Source organism: Chlorocebus sabaeus, chromosome 1 (assembly GCF_047675955.1).
Source record: "Chlorocebus sabaeus isolate Y175 chromosome 1, mChlSab1.0.hap1, whole genome shotgun sequence".
In the NCBI taxonomy this organism is placed as follows: Eukaryota; Metazoa; Chordata; class Mammalia; order Primates; family Cercopithecidae; genus Chlorocebus; species Chlorocebus sabaeus.
The window spans coordinates 109788492-109809711 of NC_132904.1; the positions used below are offsets into that span (position 1 = coordinate 109788492).

The 21220-nt window shown below is 46.6% G+C and overlaps 1 protein-coding gene across 4 annotated transcripts in view; it reads right to left on the reverse strand.

The window, feature by feature from the left end:
- Window positions 1-21220, reverse strand: part of DRD2 (dopamine receptor D2) — a 91366-nt gene that overhangs the window by 61476 nt on the left and 8670 nt on the right. For 2 of the 4 annotated variants that reach the window (XM_008020913.3, XM_008020911.3), the window contains exon 1: window positions 4585-4908. The exons of 1 other annotated variant lie outside the window; for it this stretch is intronic. The gene's annotated coding sequence lies outside the window, so the exon portion shown is untranslated. Of the gene's footprint in view, window positions 1-3747; window positions 4248-4584; window positions 4909-21220 lie in introns of those variants that run through there. One more of the 4 variants, XM_008020912.3, reaches the window with a different exon arrangement.

Consider the following 21220-nt stretch of genomic DNA (forward strand, 5'->3'; position numbering starts at 1 on the left):
TGACTTCCCTTACCGCCCTGTCTGGAAGCAAGCTGACATTACCTAGAGGGCTGCAGGGGAAACCAGAGGTTGTCCCTCCTTCCCCTCTCTGTCCCTTCAGACAGCAAAGAATTTCCTCGTCTCCTCCTGGAAAAAGTAAAAATGCTTACAGGTGACATCAGATTATGACAAAATTGCCCAAACTACACTAAGCTGATGCCTAGATTCAATACATATTTAACATCAGCCTCTTTCAGGGCCTCCTAAGAGTCTACTTCTCGTCTGCTCTCACCTCTGTACACTGCCCCATACTCTCCCAAATGCTCCTAGCAGCTTCCAGGCCTCTGAGTTCGAAGCACTGCAGCAGTAGTTTCTTCTATCCAGGGGAAGAGGGAGGCCTCAGACCCCAGTGTGTCATCTCTGGCTCCTCCCTATACACTGGAGCCACACTGGAGGGTCATTGATCCCTCTGCAGTGAAACACTCTCATGTATCCTAGGGAGAGAAGAGGCTGTGCCTTCCAAGGGCATCCCAGCTGCCAAGGGTGTTGACTTAACCCATTTACCAGATTAAGGTGAAAGGAAAAAGAAAAGAAAAATTTGCAATTCTCAGGGCAAATTTCTCTCCTTTCTCTGAACCCAAATCAAAGCAAACCAAGTGGCTGAGTCTTATAGTTTTATTACTCCTCCATCCCCATGTACTGACACTATAATCAAGCTATTTTCCAAGCCTATGCATTTAGATAATATGATTTTATTGTTAAAAAATAAGAAAGTTTTGCATCCATTTTAGTACAGAGGAAATAAATCTTTAATTATATTCATGATGGGAACAGGTGAGAGGCAAAAGTATATTAATATTAGATTCCAACACCATTAGAGTAATTTAAAAGGCCAGAGTTAACATTAGTCTACTGCTCAAATTGGTAAATAAGCAATTTGCACATCGTTAGTGGCTCCATGGTATATTCTGGATAGCAGAAGGGCTTATACCTAATTCCAAAGTCCTACCAGGGCCACAAAATGCCTTACTGGAGGTGAGAGGAGGGAAAATGGTGCCGGGGTTTAGCTAAGTAAGAGGCTACCTACAAATGAGGGTGCCTGCTGAGAAGTTGAATCAACTTGTGTCCTTTCTGCTGCCCATGGTTTCCAAGTGTTTCCTATATGCAGGATGCTCCTCTGCTAAGTAGAATACCTGGTAGGATGGAGACGCTTTGGTTGCTAATTCCAATCCTGGTGTCCAGAAAGTGGAAAATTTATACACTTCTATTTAGGAGAATGTTAATAAAAGAAGAAAGACCACTGTATTTCTGGACTAAGGAAACAGCTTCCCTGTTTGGAGTCAGGGGCATCCAGCATGACCTCTGAGGAGCCCAAGAAGATAATCTGAGAATCAAAAGTCTTGTAAACTATATCCCAGGAAAATGCAAATGACTGGGCTGCTGTTCTAAGCTATTTTCAAGACCTCAACTCTTAGGTAACTGTAACCTGCTGATATACAACCTGATTCTGGGAGATATTGCAAATATGGCTTAGGGTTCTGGCATTATAAAACCTCAACTTGATTCTCCTCTTCCTAGGTGTTGAAGCACCTTCACTGCTGGAGATTCATAGGTATTAAGCCACAAAGGAGGGAGAAGTGATGGGTGCCAACACAGGATTGACTCAAGGAAGTCTCATCATATCTGTCTCTCCTGGGCGATGTGCTCATATGTGTGCATGCACATGTATGCAAACACACACAAACACACACACATATACACAGGGCTATCTTCACAGTCACACTTTTTCCTTAACACTAAAATGTAACTTTTACTTGCAGGGGAGATGGAAACCACTCTCTCCAGGCAGAGTCCCCACATCTTTCCCCTTACACTTGTTTATTCAGAGAATGGTGACTCCAGACCAGTCTGGCTTCAGCAAGACAATCTCAGGAGTATATGAGGCCATATTTCTAATGACCCTAAGTTCCCATTTGTTTCCCATAGTATAAAAGAAAGAACAGAAGGGGTTCTCTCAATTTCAGATTCTCCTATATCATTCTCAAGATAATTGCATTTTCTAGACAGAAATAATCCACCTTTGTAGGTGAAGGTACAAGACTGACTAGCCCACAAGCATCATTACTAGCCTTTTTACCCCTACAAGCCTCCTTGCTTATGGAGCACAAGAACCAAATCAATACAGTCAATATGTCACTTCCAGCAGGGCATGAGTGGCTACAAGCCTTGGGGAGCATGACGTGCTACTAGGCTGAACTAATCACTCCTTGGCATTTCAGGAGCACTTAGGTTAACAGATCACAGCACATGCATAATGAAAGACAATAACTCACCCAGAGGGGAGGGCAGGAGGGAAACACTGAGCTGACCCCCATAGAGGGACAGTTAGTATTTACATAAGTCAACCTGAAGCCATATTGGTGATTTCTTACAAGAGCCAAAAATTTTAGAAAGAAGAAAAGCCCATGAAGATCCTGGGGGAGAGGAGATTGGATTGCATCCTTACTTTCAGTAAAGAGATTTAATCAAGGGGATGGTCCTTCTACCAAGAGTCTCACACTTGAAGAATTTAACAGGTATAACAGCAGGAGACAAAGGGTGAGATTAAATACCTTAATTTTATAAATTTCAAATGTATGAAATTTAGGAATATTTTAGATATCAGCAAATGGTTGCCAAGGAATATGTTTCTTTTAACTCTTAAAAACGCATTTTTGCATCTTCAAGGGATTTTCTCAGATAGAATACCTGCTACCAAGTTTATGTAAAATAAACTTGCTTTCCATTTTCACAATAAAATAAACGTACACAAACTCTCTAAGGAGTCTCAACTTTTGGGGAGGTAATTTGCTAACTCAGTGTACCTATGAACCACCCAGAAACATTGTTAAAATACAAATTCCTGGGCCTCAGCTTGAGATTCTCATTCAGCAGTTTTTCAAGGAAGAAGCAAAAATATGCGTTTTTAACCAGCTTCTCAGGGAATTCATTAAAAAGAAAAACAAAACCCTTAGAGAAATGCTATCCGGACTTCTGCAACAAATCAGAACCTCTCCATTTTCTGGGCACCTCAGGCTGTGCAGGGAAGGTAGAAGGAACTCAATGATCTCTAAGAGCTGGGACTACCCGGGCCCTCCCAAACCACTTCCCTGTCAGATGTCTGCATTCAGAGATGGCATCAAAAACCCCTGCAAACAAATAATCCAGGACTTTTGAACACTAGGGAGGGAAGTCCAAGGCAGGGACTGGAACCTAGGAAACCAGCTTGCTGATTTTCTTGAAACTGGTCACGCTGACCACAGTCTCTCTATCTGCCCACCCTCATCAAACAGCTGCATGGGGGAAAGACGATAAGTATGATTTCTTCTTCAAGTGGTCCTAATGCTGCAGGATGAATCAGAGATAAGCATGCATATTTGCATTTGAAGCAGGGTGGGAGTGGGGAGAATCACTGAACATCTAGCTCCCTAAGGAGGAGCAAAGATTAGCCTAAAAGGTTTGTAGCCTGGTCAAAATCCAGAAAGGCTTGGATCTGCAAAAGCATCTGGAGTGGGATCCACAAAGTGCCTCGCACCTCACTCCATCACCCCCTCACCCAACCTCAGGAGCCCCAGAACGAAAAGTAGTGGGGTGCCAGGTGGGGCAACAGTGACTTGCTCAGACAGCTTCCTTGTGGCTGAGAGCAAGTGCCTGTCCCCACGGAGCTGCAGTGCTGTGACTTGTGTCCATGGTGAAGCCTGTTATGTAGACGCACACGCACCCTCTTACCTCTACTCTTCAAGAGGAAGCGCTCAAGGGCTGCCCGCCTCAGACAGGTATAGGAACGCGCTCTGTCTGGTGCTTAGAGCTGCCTCTTGTCTCCGCATACCACCCTAGAGGGGCTCTCGGTCCATCAGAGAGCCGGGCCGAGAGCCGGGTGGTCACGCTCCGCTACTGCCGCCACCGTCGCCTGCACTCCCGGGTCGAAACGGGTCTGGCACCCAAGCCTCCCTCCCCGATTAGGTGTCAATCCGAGAGAAGACGAAGGAGAGCGAAAGTTCAGGACCAAGGACAGCGGCAACCTGGCAGCGGGAGAATCCAGCCAGAAACTGCCTCTCCCCCATCCTTAGCTTCTGCCTTAGAAACTGAAAAGGGTCAGGTCGCACCAACACATAGTTGCCAAAAACAGCCCTTCTTCCTCCGGAAGAAGTCGGAAACTCTGACCGCGAGCCCCGGGTCTCGCGTTTGGGTGCTGGGGGAAGTGCCCTTCCGAGATTGTGGGAAGCGGCCGCCCTCCGATGCCGCGGCTCGGCCGTGCTGCCCTGGGCGCCCCGCGGGGAGGCTGCCCCAGCTGCGCCCGCTCGTGCCCGGGGAGGGGATTCCCTTCTAGGTGGCGAGGAGGCTACTGAGAAGGAGGGAGAGGGGATAGGCGCCGCGGACTCCGGACGCCCTCCGCCCCTGCCCGACGGGGAGCCCGTGCAGAGCCGGACCCCAGGCGGGCGCTCCCAAGCAGGCGGCCGGGAGTGGCGGCACAAACTTCTGGTCCCGGCCGCGCTGCCCTTGGAGCTCCCTCCTCCTCTCCCCGTGACCCTGAGTCTCCCGCCGCTCTATCCGGCCGGTGCTTACCTTCAAGCCATAGGGCGCCCCGGGGCAGAGACGGCGCCGGCTGCTCGAGGCTTCCAGCTCCCGCCGCATCCACGCGCGGCCGCCCCTCCGGCAGCCGTCCGGGGCCGCCACTCTCCTCGGCGGGTCCCTGGCTCCCGGCCCCGCCGCGCCGTTCAGAGCCCCGGCGGGCAGCCGCTCGGCCGGCTCTGGCCCGCGGGGAGCAGTGGACGGGCCGCGGCGGGGCGGGGCGGGGCGGGGCCGGGCGCGGAGCGGGCGGGCAGGAGGGAGCGCGGGGACGGCGCGGAGGCGGCGCGGTGCGCGCGGGAGGCTGCCGGCTCGGCACTGAAGCTGGACAGCTCCGCGGCACCCGAGCGCGGGGAGCACGAGGAGCGCGGGGAGCGCGGGTGGGGAGGTGCCCGCGGCCCCGCCCCTGACACAGGCCCCGCCCCCGCCCCCCACCGAACGAGCTGTGACTCCTCGGCGCTCCCCGGCCTGGGGCGGGTAGGAGGGGTTGGGGGATTCCGCCATCCCTTGTTTTGAGGCGGGAACGCAACCCTCGACCGCCCACTGCGCTCCCACCCACACCCAGAGTAACACGCTGTGATTGCAGGCTGGGTCCTCACCGTCTGCTCGCCAGTCTTCTCCTTTGAGGACTCGGAAGCCAAGGGTTGCAGGAGGCACCACCCATCCAGCAAGTCAGGCAAGGAGAGGAGGTGTCGGAAGAGGTCCGCATCCGTTTTCTGACTTCACATCTTGTAATCTATGTAGTCAGTTCCATTGCTGGACTCATCCAAAGGAAAAAGCCTGTTTGGAGTTGACCTGAGATGGAAATGCAAAAGGAGGCCTCAGGGGTTCCAGCTCACCTCTGACTCCAAACTGAGGTGTATGAGGCAGGGAGTGGGGAGAGGGAGAAAGAGATAGAGTGGTGAAGGGTGTTCCACTGCTACCGTGCCCACTGTCATTCGGGCTGCAGAGGAACCTCGTTCTTCTCCTCTTTTCTTCCTCTCTCCATTTTTCTTTTCTTTCTTTCTTTCTTTCTTCTCTTTCTTTCTTTCTTTCTCTTTCTTTCTTTCTTTCTTTCTTTCTTTCTTTCCTTCTTTCTTTCTCTTTCTTTCTTTCTTTCTTTCTTTCTTTCTCTTTCTTTCTCTTTCTTTTCTTCTGCAGCAATTAGTTACCAACTGTCCTCAATTTGCCAGACTCTATGTCAGATTCAGAAGTCACAGACAGAAAGAAAACCAGGCCCCTGATCTCGCACCCTGCCAATCCAGAGAGGAGACCCCCAGGGAAATAACTGAGGCTTAAACAGGTGCTGTGAAGCACAAAAAAGCAAGACTTCACAGGAACCGGGCATTGAAGGAGCAACACCAGTTACCAAGGGGAGAAGATGGCACAGCACTCCAGGGAGAGGGAAGAGCAGGGGCAGCAGACTGACTCTGCAGAGCAGGGAGTCGGCCCTGCATGGCTGGAGTCGAGCCATCCTGGGCCACAAGGACTAACTTCATCTCAGCATTTCCTCCAATGACACACACAATTACAGAAAGTGAGGGCTGGAAAGGACCTTAGCATTCATCTAATTCCTTCTCACCTCAGAAGGGAGAACTGAGTCCCAGAGAGATGGAGTGCCCTTTCAAATCCCACGGAGTCCAGCACTGAACCATCCCCCTCTCCAGAGCCACAAAACAGCACCTCTCTCAAACGCAGCCATCTCTGGAGGCACTGGGGCAGAGGAAGCTGTGGGCTCCCACCTCACCCCACCATGACTCTTCCTGCCCCTGGATCTTGCTGATCTGGACTGGCCTCCATTTGCCTGCAGGCTCTATAGGGAGATATTACATCAATAGGAGTCCTAGAATGTTGCCATACTTGCCTTTAAGGGATCAGACATTACAGATATGGTTGCCATCCCAGTGTTTCCCTTGTATATCCTTGGGCCATTCTCTCCTAGGTTTAATCCACTTAAGGGGATACTTGGTACCTCCCAACTCAGCACCTCTACATAGGTTCAGGGATGGGTCAGACTAGCCAGAGCACCTGGATTGGTGTTCTGCCTTGGTCACCTACCCGTTGTGTGGGCTTGCCCAAATTGTCTGATCTCGCGAAGCCTCAGTTTCTCCATTTTTAAGTGGGAACTAAAAATAACGACCTCTCTGGGCTTTACTGAGAAAAATAGATGAGGACATGTTAGACAATGGTAATATGGGCCATCCCTGGCTGCTCTGGGGTGGGGAGGGGAGCCTTGTTCATCAGGAGGCAGAAGCAGGAAGAAGATGAGCTCCATAAGATGCACCCACCCAAGGACACTGTAGCTCTGTGCTGCCTTTTTTGCCCCAATCTTACATGGCTGAATGGATTTCATGCTGGCTGTGAGTGAGACGGATGGATCTTTTAGTTTTCAATTAGCAAACGCCTCACTCTTTAAACAAGCAGCGCAGCAAACAGATGCACTGTGTGATTGATGACAGGGAACATCTGCAGCCAAGCAGCGGCTGCACCAGAAGCTCCCAGCTTCCTGGGCTAGCAGGGCCCTCTGGAGGTCATTTGGTGCCTCCCCCTGCCTCTAGGCAGGAGTGTGCCCAGTCCAAGTGGGCGGGGTGGGGGCAGGGTGTCCCTTTGCCTTATAGCTTTCCTGAAAAAGGATCTACAGCAGCCTCTTTGAATTCCTTACCTCCTCGGAGTCAGGAAGTTCCACCTGATATGCCTCCTAAATCTTTCATTTATTTCTATCCTTTTCATTGTTGAAAATTGTAAGGAAATGAGTAGTAATGGATATTAGGGGTTCTCTTAGTCCATCTGGGATGCTGTTAATATAACAAAACACCATAAACCGTGTGGCTTACAAACAGAATTTATTTCTCACAGTTCTGGAGGCTGGGAAGTCCAACATTAAGGTGCTGGCAGAGTTGGCATCTGGTGAAATCCAGCTTTCTGTTTCATAGATGGCACTTTCTCACTGTGTCACACATGGTGGATAGGGGTGAATGAGTGCCCTTGGGCCTCTTTTACAAGAGCACTCATCCATCCCATTTATGAGGGTTCTGTCTCCTTCTGTCCTCATGGCTTCGTCACTGCCCAAAGGCCTCACTTTCCTTTTTTTTTTTTTTTTTTTTTGACGGAGTTTTGCTCTTGTTGCCCAGGCTGGAGTGCAATAGTGCGATCTTGGCTCACCACAACCTCCGCCTCCCGGGTTCAAGCGATTCTTCTGCCTCAGTCTCCCGAGTAGCTGGGATTACAGGTATGCCCCACCATGCCCAGATAATTTTGTATTTTTAGTAGAGATGGGGTTTCTCCATGTTGCTCAAGCTGGTCTCGAACTCCTGACCTCAGGTGATCCGCCTGCCTCGGCTTCTCAAAGTGCTGGGATTACAGGCTCACTTTCTAATTTTATAATCCTGCGGCTTAGGATTTCAACATATGAATTTGGGGGGACAAAGACATTCAGGCAAGGCTAGGAGATGGGTAAGGGACAGATGGGGATTTTGTTGGCCCATTGTAATGAGGAAACAAAGGAGGATGCCAACAGAGAATAGGGAGAGCTAGAACTTCCTCCCGTGCTCCAAGAACTGCTCGCTGCAGCTTGGAAAGGGAGGTCCCTTGCTGATCTTCTTCAAACTGATGTACCCCCAGAGAGAACAGACTGTCACTGTCCCCTTCTAAAAATCATCTCACAGAAAACAAGGGAAATCTGAAAGGTGGGGAAGGCAGAGCAGGGTCATGTCAGTAGCAACACTAGAGTCACACAGAAGTTTGTTCCCATCTAAACTCCACAACCTTGGGAAATTCTGAATGGCTCTGGGGCTCAGTTTCCTGGATTGTGAAATGGGGATAGAGAGCCACATTGCAGTGCTATCATGAAGAATAAGTAGGAACGACAACCCACAGATGTTGATGTTCCATGAGTCTTCCCCCCCTTATAGAAAACTTTAACTGGAGAAGTGACACGGGAAATACAGACACCTTCTATATGGTATTACAGTTCTCCATTTCTTAACCTACTTTGCAGATAAAGACTGAGCCCCCATTTCCAAGCTCTGGGAATTTCTCTTTTCTCATCCTCTTCTTTTGTCTTAGTTCTTGTGCCATTTGCAAATGACTGGGGAGCAGTAGAACAGCAATCCATCTGGGTCAAAGGAAGTACAGGGCAAAAAAAAAATAATCTTTTTTGTACTTTAGTGCATCCCTCGAATGCAGAAAACCTTAGAGAGGTGTGGAATTCTTGGATATTGTTGTTATTGAGGGATCCACAGCCCCATGCAGAATAATCTAGGGCAGGGGCTGAAGGTAGTCGAGATGGTAGACTCCAGAGAAGGGTGGGAAGGGGATAATCTTCTGAGAATGACAGAAGTTCAGGGCACTATCCAGCCAAGGTAGGAGAGCAGAGAGTTACCTGAGGGTTTTGACATCTGCGTGTGTAATCACCCTTAGAAAATGATTTCCTCACTGGTAGACTCTAATGGGCCTTGCCACCTCAGTGTGAAATGGACATTTATTCTTTGCTGCTTCCTATTTTGAAAGAGTAAAGAGAATACAGGGGTGACTCACTTTCAGAAATTCTATTACACAGTTCTTCAGAGTTACAGAACAGATAACTCAGAGTGCAATTATTCATATTGGAAATTTCATTGCTTGAAGGGAAGAGGCCACAAAAATATACACCTCGTTTTCACACCTATGTTCATAGCAGCATTATGCACAACAGCCAAAAGGTGGAACAAGCCATGTGTCCATCAACATGGGTAAACAAGATGTGGTATTTACATGCAAAGGAATATTATTAGGGCTTAACAAAGGAGAGAAATTCTCACACCTGCTACCACATGGAACCTCAAAGACATTGTGCCAAGTGAAATAAGCTAGTTACAAAAGGACATATACTGTACGATGCCACTTATATGAGGTACCTAGAGTCAATCCACAGAGACAGAGAGTGAATTGGTGGTGGCCAGAGGCTGGAGGCAGGGACAAATGGGGACATATTTGATGGGTATGGGGTTTCGGTATGAGAACATGGAGAAAGGTCTAAAGTGGAGTGGTGGTGATGCTTACACACAATGTGAATGTACTTAATGCTACTGAACTATGCACTTAAAATGCACGGTGGCTCATGGCTGTAAGCCCAGTACTTTGGGAGACCGAGGCTGGCTCTAAAGTGGAGTGGTAGCGATGCTTATACAACAATATGAATGTACTTAATGCTACTGAACTGTGCACTTAAAATGTGCAGTGGCTTATGCTTGTAATCCCAGCATTACAAGCCAAGGTAGGTGGGTGGATCTCCTGAGGTCAGGAGTTCGAGACCAGCCTGACCAACATGGTGAAAACCTATCCCTACTAAAAATAAATAAATTAGCTGGGCATGGTGGTAGGCGCCTGTAATCCCAGCTACTTGGGAGGGTGAGGCAGGAAGATCACTTGAACCGGGAGGTGGAGGTTGCAGTGAGCTGAGACCATGCCATTGCACTTCAGCCTGGGCAATAAGAGTGAAACTCTGTCAAAAAAAAAAAAAAATCTTGTGTTTCAGTGGTTACTGCAGTTGCCAATCTATGTGAAAACAAAATAAAACATCTTGTGAACTACCAAGTAAATAGGTTGGAAAGTGACTGAAGTTAGAAAACAATCCACATGTAACTTCTGAAGTTCTATTTAGGTAAGTACAATCTACTGCCTTAAAGTTCTTCAGTCCTTTCCATAGATGATAAAGCACTTTCTCGTCTGTGATCTTATTTACCTTCCAATAGCCTTGTGATGGCAAGAATGTTGTTAATTTGGGGAGGGCACTGGGAAGGTTAATGAAGATGAGAGCAGGCAATGAAACTAGGATGATAGATTTCAGGGAGTCTGCAAATGCAAGGACCATTCACCGCCTCAGGTTTTGAATGGAGTTATGCAGTTCAAAGAAAGCGCTCAATGGAGAAGAAAAACTCAGTCTCAGCTCCTTTTTTACTGAGGGTGAGTGAATAAGGAGCAACGGTATCTTTAGTCTATAACTAGCAGCACTTGGGGTTCTTTTGCTCACACCTGACCCTCTGCCTGTGTTTCTCATCTCTGAGGACCACACCATCCAATCTCACACGCCCTCTTCCTCCAACACAATCAGGGTAGCAGTCGGGAACACAGATGTGAGAAACAAACAATTCTGATAGTTTAAGCAGAAAAGGAATTCATGGAAAATATTGTAGTAGCTCACAGAATCATGGAGATTAGAGAACCAGACTTGTAAAACAGGCAGGAAAAATAAAGCTAGCTACTGTTAGACTTTCAACCAAAATCAAGCTGGAGCAACAGTCCAGTGAGAACTCAGCTATCATAGCTAAATACAGGGCACCAGATGGCATCTCCACCTTGGCTGTACCAGACACTGGCATCCCCCTGGCACCCTGTTATGCTGTCCCTGGAAAACTGAAAGTTGTGGCTACTGGTACCACCTCTAGGATTGATTCTCCAGTGTCCTTGCTTCTCTGAATCACTAGCTCCTCAGTCAAAATCTGAGGCAGCTGCCACTCATTGGTTGAGCTGGGCTATGAGCTGCACCTTTCAGTGGGGTGAGGGCTCTGCCTGCCACCAAGGCCCACACAGGAATTCTACAGTATAGGAAGGGGACAGAGGTGGTGCAGCGAAACGATTCACCATATCCCGGATCCAAAGGTAAAAATAAAACCGAGCTCTGCTTATTCTACTTTCTGAATGCTACACAGATCCACCCACTCACTCCACCCCCACTGCCACTACTCCAATCCAGCCATCATCCTGTCCCATGTAGATGCTTATGAAGCCTTCTTGTGCTGCTGTCCTTACTCCAGCCCATGTTCCACACTGCAAAACAATGCTGCCTCTTAAACATAAACCTGATGATGTCATCCTACTTACTCCCCTTTAAAGTCTTTCCTGTTGCCTTTGAGATAAATTCTAATCATGCTAACAGCACATCCATCCTTGCCTCTTTCCAGCCTCATTGCTGGTACTTTCCCCTCCCAGTGAATGAATCAATGAGGTTTGGAAAGGATGGCAGGGATGACCTACTCGAGAGGTTCCCATATGCCAATCTTTGGATTGGATGCAATAGAAATCCCTGGGAAACTAAAAGAAAAATACAGATATTGGGGCCCAATGCCAGAACTATTACACTATAATTTAGGGGGTCGGGGTTAGCCCTCTGTATTTCTAAAAAGTCAACCAATGATTCTGAACACCAGGCAGCGGGGGAAGCACTGAAATAATCCCTACCCATCATTTTGCATATGTGGGAGTTGAAGCCCAGAGAGGTTAAATACTCAATGCACATGAATCAAGTTTGGTGTTGTAATGAAGCAAAACTTCGAGCAAAGTTAATCTGACACATTTAGTGCTATACATAATCATTATTGTGCTACATGGTAATTAGGCATAAATAGTGGGTAAGCTATTCAGAGGGAGGACTATTATTACAGTTATAGAAACCAAGTAGTTGGGAGGGTCTTACCAGGGGGAAGGAAAGGAGCCATTGAGAAAAGTTGGGGTGTTGCTCTGAGACCCCAGAGAGCCCCCCAGGTCTGTCACCTGCACTTGGACAGAGCTGATGACAGGTGGGTCTGCCCACAAAACTGGAGAGTCATATGGGAGCTGGGTTGCTGGGAGATGGTTCAAAGCAAGCCCTCAGTCAAGATGGGGGAAAGACAAGACAGTCCCTTTGTCCAGCCCCTTCGCCCAGTGAGGGAGGGACTGGGATGGGTGGGAAATCCTGTGAGGAGGGAAGAAAAATCATTGCAGACCTTGAGTTCGTCTCCTGCAGGAACGAAGCGAGGGACGAGATTTAAAGGAACCCCTTTCTCTGCCTTCTTTGAGCAGAAGCATCTTCCTCACACTTTGGGATAACCTATTGTCTTCTGGGTACTTGTTCCAGGTCCACCTCCTGACACATGCTGCTATTGTCTGAAATGCCTGACAGCCCCTCTTCCCTGCATCCATACATACTTTTCCTGCTAGTTTTTCAAGGCCCCACTCACATAGTTGAGTTCCATGAGGCCTTTCCTCATTTCCCACACCCCAATATTAATAAAGACCTGTACCTCTCTGTGACATTGATTACATTGTCATTTGTGTTCCTGTCTTGCTTCTCAACTAAAGCGTGAAATCCTACAGCTCACCTGTGTCCCTCCATGCCCCTAGCACAGAACCTGACACAAGGCAGACTCGCAACAAGTGTCTGTTAAAAGAAACCTCTGCAATTAGTTAGTCTCAATTAATAATTTGGCTCAGTAAGCAAATGTAAGGGTGGAAATTTAAGGGTGATTTTTCTGTTACACATACCTGAGTGTGAGCTGGTTAATAGAGATTGCTTTCCAGGCTCTGGGGGTGTGAAAGTTTTGATGGAGGGAGGAATAGGGAGAAGACATCCCTTTGCTCAGCATCTGAATAGATGGGGGCTGCACAGGTGGGCCCGACTGCATGGAGTTTTTGAAAGTAGATAGATGATGCCAGATATATTGTGGATATAAGAAAGAAGAGAAGGAGAGAGGAGGTGGGAGGTAGCAGAAGAATGGCAGAAGATGGAGAGAGGGAAGAGACCAAAGCCGTAACTGGCCCTCTTTGTACTTCGATATGCTTGTGCTTTGGGCACGTCCCCTTCTTGTTTTCAGAAATAGGTTAGAAAGTGCCAGCCCACTGGTCACCCCAACCCTGTCTGCACTCCTGGTCTGTTTATACTAGAGGGAAGGGGCCCAGAAGTCCCAGAGCAGAAATTTCTTTGTCCATGTTGCCAGCCTTCCCTCAGAGCCAGGAACTGACTCTTCCATTTGATTCACCTTCCCTCAGATCTACTTGTAAACGTTTTTGTGGTAATTATATGTGATCCTGTGTATGGGAACACCTTGAGAAAGACAGCCTGGGCCCTAGGAAGTGCTCTGTAATTGGGGTTTGCTATTTTTAGTGATGTGCCTGACCTCTCAGGCAGGTGAGTTAGTAGGAGCTGTGAGGTAAGCCCATCTGCTTCCATGAGCATGCCCTCAGCCTTTGTGACTCTCACAGGATGCATGTGAAGCTCTCTGCCTAGGGGGATGGCCATCCCTCCTCATCCTTCCCAGCTCCCAGCAGTATCCAGCAAACCTTCCCAGAGGGGCCATCTGATCTCTTTGCCACTCAGGTTGGAAAACTGAGAAATACCTGGGTTTCCCTGAGCCCTTCAGATAATCCTATAATCACCTATAGGCAATTTCATTTTCTTATATCATGACAGTCCTAAGTACAGTTTAGAGCAAATTGTTGTTCAGCCAGACAGGTGGGGAAAGCCACCCTGCCTGAGGGGCAGCAGCAGTAACACATCCCCACCGTGCCAGGTGAGGTGGGCAGCGGGAGTTGTGAGCATGCTCCCTGTTGGACTCTGCAGGGGCAACTCTAGCTGTCATTCCTGCCTAGCTCAGGCCTCATCCTCTCCCACCTGGACTATTGCAATTGCCTCCTCACTGCTCTCTCCCTCTCTCTCTAGACTTACCCATTGATCCAGCTTGGGCCTAGCCTCCAGAGGGCCATCCACATGCAGACATGATCACATTGCATGTTTCTTTAAACCCATCAAGGCTTGCCCATTGGCCACACAGTGAAGTGTGTGCCTCTGTCTGCTCCCAACCTGCCACAGCCTGCCTTCTCCACCCACATCTCCAGTCGCATCTCTCACCATATTTTACCTCCCACCTTACAGCAATGCCTGACCTTACTATGGGCACTCACATTCATGTTTTCTTCTATCATTCCCTCTGGCTGGGATGTTATTCCCTCCTTACTTAGCCTGACTCTCACTCATCTTTCTGGAGGGACCCAGGCCTCCTTCTCCCCAGAAAGTCTCAGAAGGGGCCCCCAGAGTCCCTTGGACACACTATCTAATCACACTTCACATTATATTGAAATTATTGATAAGGACTTTGTTATCCATCTTTAGTTTCTCAGTGCCTCACATGGTGCTAGAAACAGAGAAGATCACTTAATAAATGTTGAGCTACTGTTGTACACCAACAGCAACCAAGCTGAGAATCAAATCAAGAACTCAATCCCTTTCACGATAGCTGCAAAATATATATATATTTTTATATATGTGTGTATGTGTGTGTGTATATATATATATACATATACACACACACACACACACACACACACACACACACACACACACAATACTAAGGAATATACCTAACCAAGGACATGAAAGACCTCTACAAGGAAAACACGGCTACAAAACACAGCTGAAAGAAATCATAGACAACACAAACAAATGGAAATACATCCCATGCTCATGGATTGGTAGAATCAATATTGTAGAATCAATATTGCGGTCTGATGTGGTGGCTCGTGCTTGTAATCCCAGCACTTTGGGAGGCTGAGGTGGGTAGATCACGAGGTCAGGAGATCGAGACTATCCTGGCTAACATGGTAAAACCCCGTCTCTATTAAAAATAAAAAAATTAGCCGGGCATGGTGGTGGACGCCTGTTGTCCCAGCTACTTGGGAGGCTGAGGCAGGAGAATGGCATGAACCTGGGAGGCAGAGCTTGCACTGAGCCAAGGTCACGCCATTGCACTCCAGCCTGGGTGACAGAGTGAGACTCCATCTCAAAATATTTAAAAAAAGGAAAAAGAAAAGAAAATGACCATATTGCCAAGAGCAATCTACAGATTCAGTGCAATTCCCATCAAAATACCACCATCATTTTTCACAGTATTAGAAAAAAAATTCTAAAATTCATATGAGACCAAAAAATAGCCCGCATAGTCAAAGCAAGACTAAGCAAAAACAAAAACAAAAACAAAACAAATCTGGAGGAATCACATTACCTGACTTTACACTATACTATTAGGCCATAGTCACCAAAACAGCATGGTACTGATATAAAAATAGGCACATAGACCAATGGAACAGAATAGAGGACCCAGAGATAAAGCCAAATATTTACAGCCAACTGATCTTCGGCAAAGCAAACAAAAACATAAAGTGGGAAATGACACTCTATACAACAAATAGTGCTGGGATAATTGGCAAGCCACGTGCCGAAGAATGAAACTAGATCCTCATCTCTCACCTTATGCAAAAATCAGCTCAAGATGGATGAGAGACTTAAATCTAAGGCCTGAAACCATAAAGATTCTAGAAGATAACGTCGGAAAAACCTTTCTAGACATTGGCTTAGGCAAAGAGTTCATGACCAAGAACCCAGCAGCAAATGCAACAAAAGCAAAGATAAATAGATGGGACTTAATTAAACTAAAATCTTCTGCACAGCAAAAGAAATCATCAGCAGAGCTAACAGAAAATGCACATAGTGGGAGAAAATATTCATAATCTGTACATCCGACAAAGCACTAATATCCAGAATCTATAAAGAACTCAAACAAACAAACCAGCAAGAAAAAAAAAAATCCCATCAAAAAGTAGGCCAAGGACATGAATAGATAATTCTCAAAAGAAGACATACAAATGACCAACACATATATGGAAAAATGCTTAACATCACTAATGATCAGGGAACTGCAAATCAAAACCACAATGTGATACCACCACACTCCTGCAAGAATGGCCATAATCAAAAAATCAAAAAATAACGGATGTTGGCGTGAATGTGGTGAAAAGGAAATACTTTTACACTGTTGGTGGGAATGTAAACTAGTACAACCACTATGGAAAATCCAGAATAGAGATTCCCTAAAGAAAATCCCCACTACTAGAAATCTACCCAGAGGAAAAGAAGTCATTATACAAAAAGGATACTTGCAAATTCATGTTTATAGCAGCACAATTTGCAATTGCAAAAATATGGAACCAACCCATGCACTCATCAATGACTGGATAAAGCAAATATTATACACATATACATATATATGTGTGTATATATATGGTGTGTATATATATATTTAAATAAATATACTATACTATAATATATATTATATATATAATATATATACATATAATATATATTATATATACACACACCATGGAATACTACTCAGCCATGAAGGGAAACAAAATAATGGCATTCGCAGCAACCTGAATGGAATTGGATACTATTATTCTAAGCGAAGTAACTCCGAATTGGAAAACCAAGCATCCCATGTTCTCATTCATATATGGGAGCTAAGCTAGGAGGAAGCAAAGGTGTAAGAATTGTACATTGGACTTAGGGGACCTGGGGGAAAGGATGGGGGGTAACATGGGATAAAGGACTACACATTGTGTATAGTGTACACTGTTTGAATGATGGGCACACCAAAATTTCAGAAATTACCACTAAAGAACTTAATCATGTAACCAAACACCACCTATTCCCAAAAAATCCTATTGAAATAAAAATAAAGAAAATAATAGATGTTGAGCTAAATCTGTCTGCTGAAGACTCTGAATCCTCCCTGAGAGACCTCATGGCTATGCCCAACTAACCAGGTGGATGACCTACGTCCCTCCAAGTTGTACCTTCTTGGCACCACTGGCCTGTTACCTGTCGCCCAGTCTTCCACACATCAACTTCTGCCTTCCAGGCTGTCTCACCCTCCATGTCTTACACCTCCCATCCCCTGGGGTATGCACCCTCAACATTGTGTGACCCATACTACTGGCTGCCTTCTCTTCCTGGCTGTCTGCCAGCCATGGAGTATAGATTTGCAAAACTCAAACCAGGAAATGTAGGTACCAGCTGAACAGTGCTCAAATTCTAGATTCAAGACCACTGCCAGGGAGGAAAGCCCTGTACTGGACATCTCAGATTTGTCCTTCCAGGTCTCCTTTCTGCCCTTCACCCTGCTCACACCCTGGAAGCTGACCCATGTGGACTGAATCAAGGCCCCTTCGCACTCTGCCTTCCTGAGCACTGGGTTGGACTACGGGAAGGAAATCAGAGGGAGAGAGGAGAATGAGGTCAGGGTCAGTCTCTAGATCACTCCAGGGGGATAGGGGAGCCTGCAACACTAGGCCACAGGTCACAGCTTCTGTACACCTCTCTCTCTCTCTCTCCTTCTTCCTCCCTCCTGGTAACTACTCCTTTCTTGGCCCCTTCAGGTCCTTCAAGTTGTAATGCAGCCCCACTGTCACCAATCCTAGAATCGCCCAGGCTGCAGTGCAGTGACGCAATGGCTCACTGCAACCTCTGCCTCCCGGGTTCAAGTGATTCTCCTGCCTCAGCCTCTTGAGTAGCTGGGATCTCAGGTGCCTGCCACCATGCCCAGCTAATATTTTTAGTTTTAGAAGAAACGAGGTTTCACCAGGTTGAACAGGCTGGTCTCGAACTCCTGACCTCAGGTGATCCACCCACCTCGGCCTCCCAAAGTGCCGGGATTACAGGCCTGAGCCATCACACCCAGGCGTGGTCTTTTTTTTTTTTTTCCTAAACTCCTCTCAATTGATCCTATGATTTGCATATGGCTTGCATATGATTTTCATGTCTTGCACATGATTTTCATGTGTCCTGCTAGGACTCTGACTGGTAGAGCACCAAATAAAAAATCCAGCTATCAGGGTAGAGGTTGCTGAGAGTAAGGTGAAGTAAATGAACCCAGTCATCATTATGAATGAAGATCAAGACCCTACGGAAGTTGGGATGCTCTCAAGAGGAGCATACAGAGAACTGTTCAGTGCCCAGGCCTTGCCCTATGAGAGCTTCCAATGTGAACGGAGATAGGATGCAGATCTGATGCACAGTTGCACAGTCCCATGCTACCTCCAATGAGAAACTGCTTCTCTCATCGTTGACAGCTCAGAGCAGATAATCCATGAGGCGGTCTGACTGAAAAGTTCTTTCTCAATGGAGGCAATTATGATTAGCTGGACCTTTTAGATTTTATCTGTTAGAAATGTGAACTATGAGATTCTTTAAAGAGAATTATTCGGTTGGCATTGGGAGCAGAAACTGATGCAGAGAGAGGTCAAGAGAAGGCAAGAACCATGAGCAATCATGAGTAAGTGATGTTTATGAGTAAACCAAAATTATAAATAAGCCAAAGATATGAGTAGGGTGAGGGCACTGGTCCATATCCTGTAAAGTAGATAAACACAAAGAAGCAGACATGTAGAGCAGAACACACTTCCGTGAAGATGAAAATTGACCTTAATCCCTAGAGCAACTGGAACTTTGCCCGGTCTTCCGGTTCTGGTCTCCGAAAAATCCGCCAGGATATTAATTTCTTTTCTTCTTGCAAGGCCTGATTACTAAACTCTCCCTGGCAGTCTTGACACCTGGCCATACGGTTGAGGCTTCTAATTACCTTATTTCCATGTTCTTCCTTTCAATATTCCTTCCCTTACTCCAAGCACACACACACACATACACACTTACTCAAGATGATCAAGAAAGCCTCCAGTGCTTTGCATCAAAAAAGCCTAACACTACCCTAAACTGAAACCCAGTTCTGAACAGTGGTTTCCTTCCTTCTCCTTAAGACTCAGATCCACCCCTGTTGCCCAGATCTGGGGCTCTGAGCTGAGTTTCCCAACTTGCTCACGTTACCCACTAAGAGCTCTTTCTAGATCTCTCTCACCTCCATCAACTCAAAGTCAAGACCTGGAAGGGGTACATGAGGTGGCAGGACACTGGAACTCAAGAGGTACATGCAGTGCTCTACTTAACCTGGCAGAAGGAGACTTAAATCAAAGGTAACAAAAAACTTGGAAGTCGACTGACAACTGCTTTCCTGAATACCTCCCCTTCACACCGCTTGTCCTCTCTTTGGCTTCACCAGCTCCATGGCTCTTCTCATTGCCCCTAGGATGGTCAGTGCCCTCAGGACTCTCGGCATAGGCCACTCTGAACCTTCCCATCTTCCTTCTTTGGTATAGAGAGTTTCTCTTTTCCTCTTAAATCAATAAAGAAGTTGGTATTTTGAGACTTTAGAAAACTAAAGGAAAACCAAACATAGCCTAAATGGAAAATAGTGAAAAGGCCAAGCAAGACACATTCTGTTTGTCTAGCACACATTCTTTATCCCAGGGTTCCTGAAGCCTCAGCTCAGGCCACCTTGCCTGGCTCACGTTGGCTGGTATAGATTTGGATTTGTATCCATGTGGGGCCTGGCCCAGGGATTCTTGGTTTTTGCTGGAAATGGCTTCTTTGCCCCTCTTTTCCATGGACCTCCCTCCACACCTGGCTGGACTGTTCTTCAGCACATCATTCACTCTAGCTACTCTCAGTCCTCACCCCTGGATGCTCCACCTCTCCATGTATTCCCTGGGATCTAGGCTAGTGTGTCACAGCCTTTCCCTACCAGCGAGGTTTCTAAGACTGAGAAACCCATCCTTGGCCCTGATATAAGCCTAAACATACTGACTGCCATTGTGAAAGAAGGAAGCCAGCCCTTCCCCACGACTTACTCTCCTGCAGGCTCTGTGGTTCACACATCAGCAGATATTGCTCCATTGAATCCTCACAACAATACTCCAGATTTCACAGATGGTGAGAAAAGCTCTAGGAACTGCTGGAAGAGGAAGAACGAGGATCCAGGGCTGGTTCCTGCAAACTCTGAGCCCGATGCTTTGCCACTGACATTTTTACACAGCATCTAAGTTAGGAATGGCAAAGTGGTTTCATCTGACATGTCAGTTCTGATTGACTTAGTGGCTGCCTGCAGTGCTGTGGTGAGAAGGAGTATGAGGCCACATCTGTGCTCAGTGGGAGAGACCATGATAAACTAGAAATGTCTAGCAAGGGTAATAGTTGGAGGGAGTGACAGGCTGTATATGTGCCATATACTTGCCACTGTTGGGCCAAGCCATTTTTGTGGCAGCCACATGGCTTTAGAGGCAGGCACCATTATCCTCCAAACCTCTTTGCTTTCTATCAGTCTCCCACCACATGGAGGAGCATACCTTGGTTCACCCAGGGTTCTATTCTCAGCTTCGCTACTTAATAGCTGCATGACCTTAGGTAAGTTACTTAACCTCTTTGAGCCTCAGTTGTTTTATCAGTAATATATAGCTAAGGATAATACTTACCTCAAAGGGTTTCAGTAAGAATCCATTGACATAAAGCTTGTAGATCACCTGCCATAATGCCATGCACAGAGTAGACATCTGACAAATATCAGTTGTTGTTGTTAGCCACCATTCTATCAAAGCCTGTAGCCCACACTATTGCATGTACCAGCTTCCTGTTTCTATGACCTGCCAAGGCAATAAAAAACACCCAATCTTTGCAACTGACCCATACTCTCCTTCCCATGCCATGAGATATATGACAGCCCATATGGGGTCTGTGTTTGCCCTGAAATCCAATTACTTTCCACTCAACTGTTAAACATTTCAAATCCTCCTCCCCATGGGCTCCCCTCTTGTTAATGTGATTATATGTCTGGATTTTTTCATTAAGCTCTTTTTCATAGAGTGGCTGGTAAACACCTGGTAGAACATGGAATCTAATTATCATCTTAATTGGAGAAGACGAACTGGTAAATAATATGTGTTAATTATCAGGGAAAACCCTATAAAGCTTAATGAGAAATCAAAACTCATAAGCAAAGGTTCTTGGATTTCTGAACAGGTAATTCCCAAGCCTTGACAGCAACAGAGGTCAGGTGGCCATGGCCAGGCACTTACTGGGCCTTCCTTTGCATGGGCCAGAAGATTAGAGCCACTGCTCTTTCTGATACAGAAGGTAATTCATGAACCTAGTATTTTCTTTAGACATTTATTTATTTAATAAAGCATTTGTCCCTTTTTT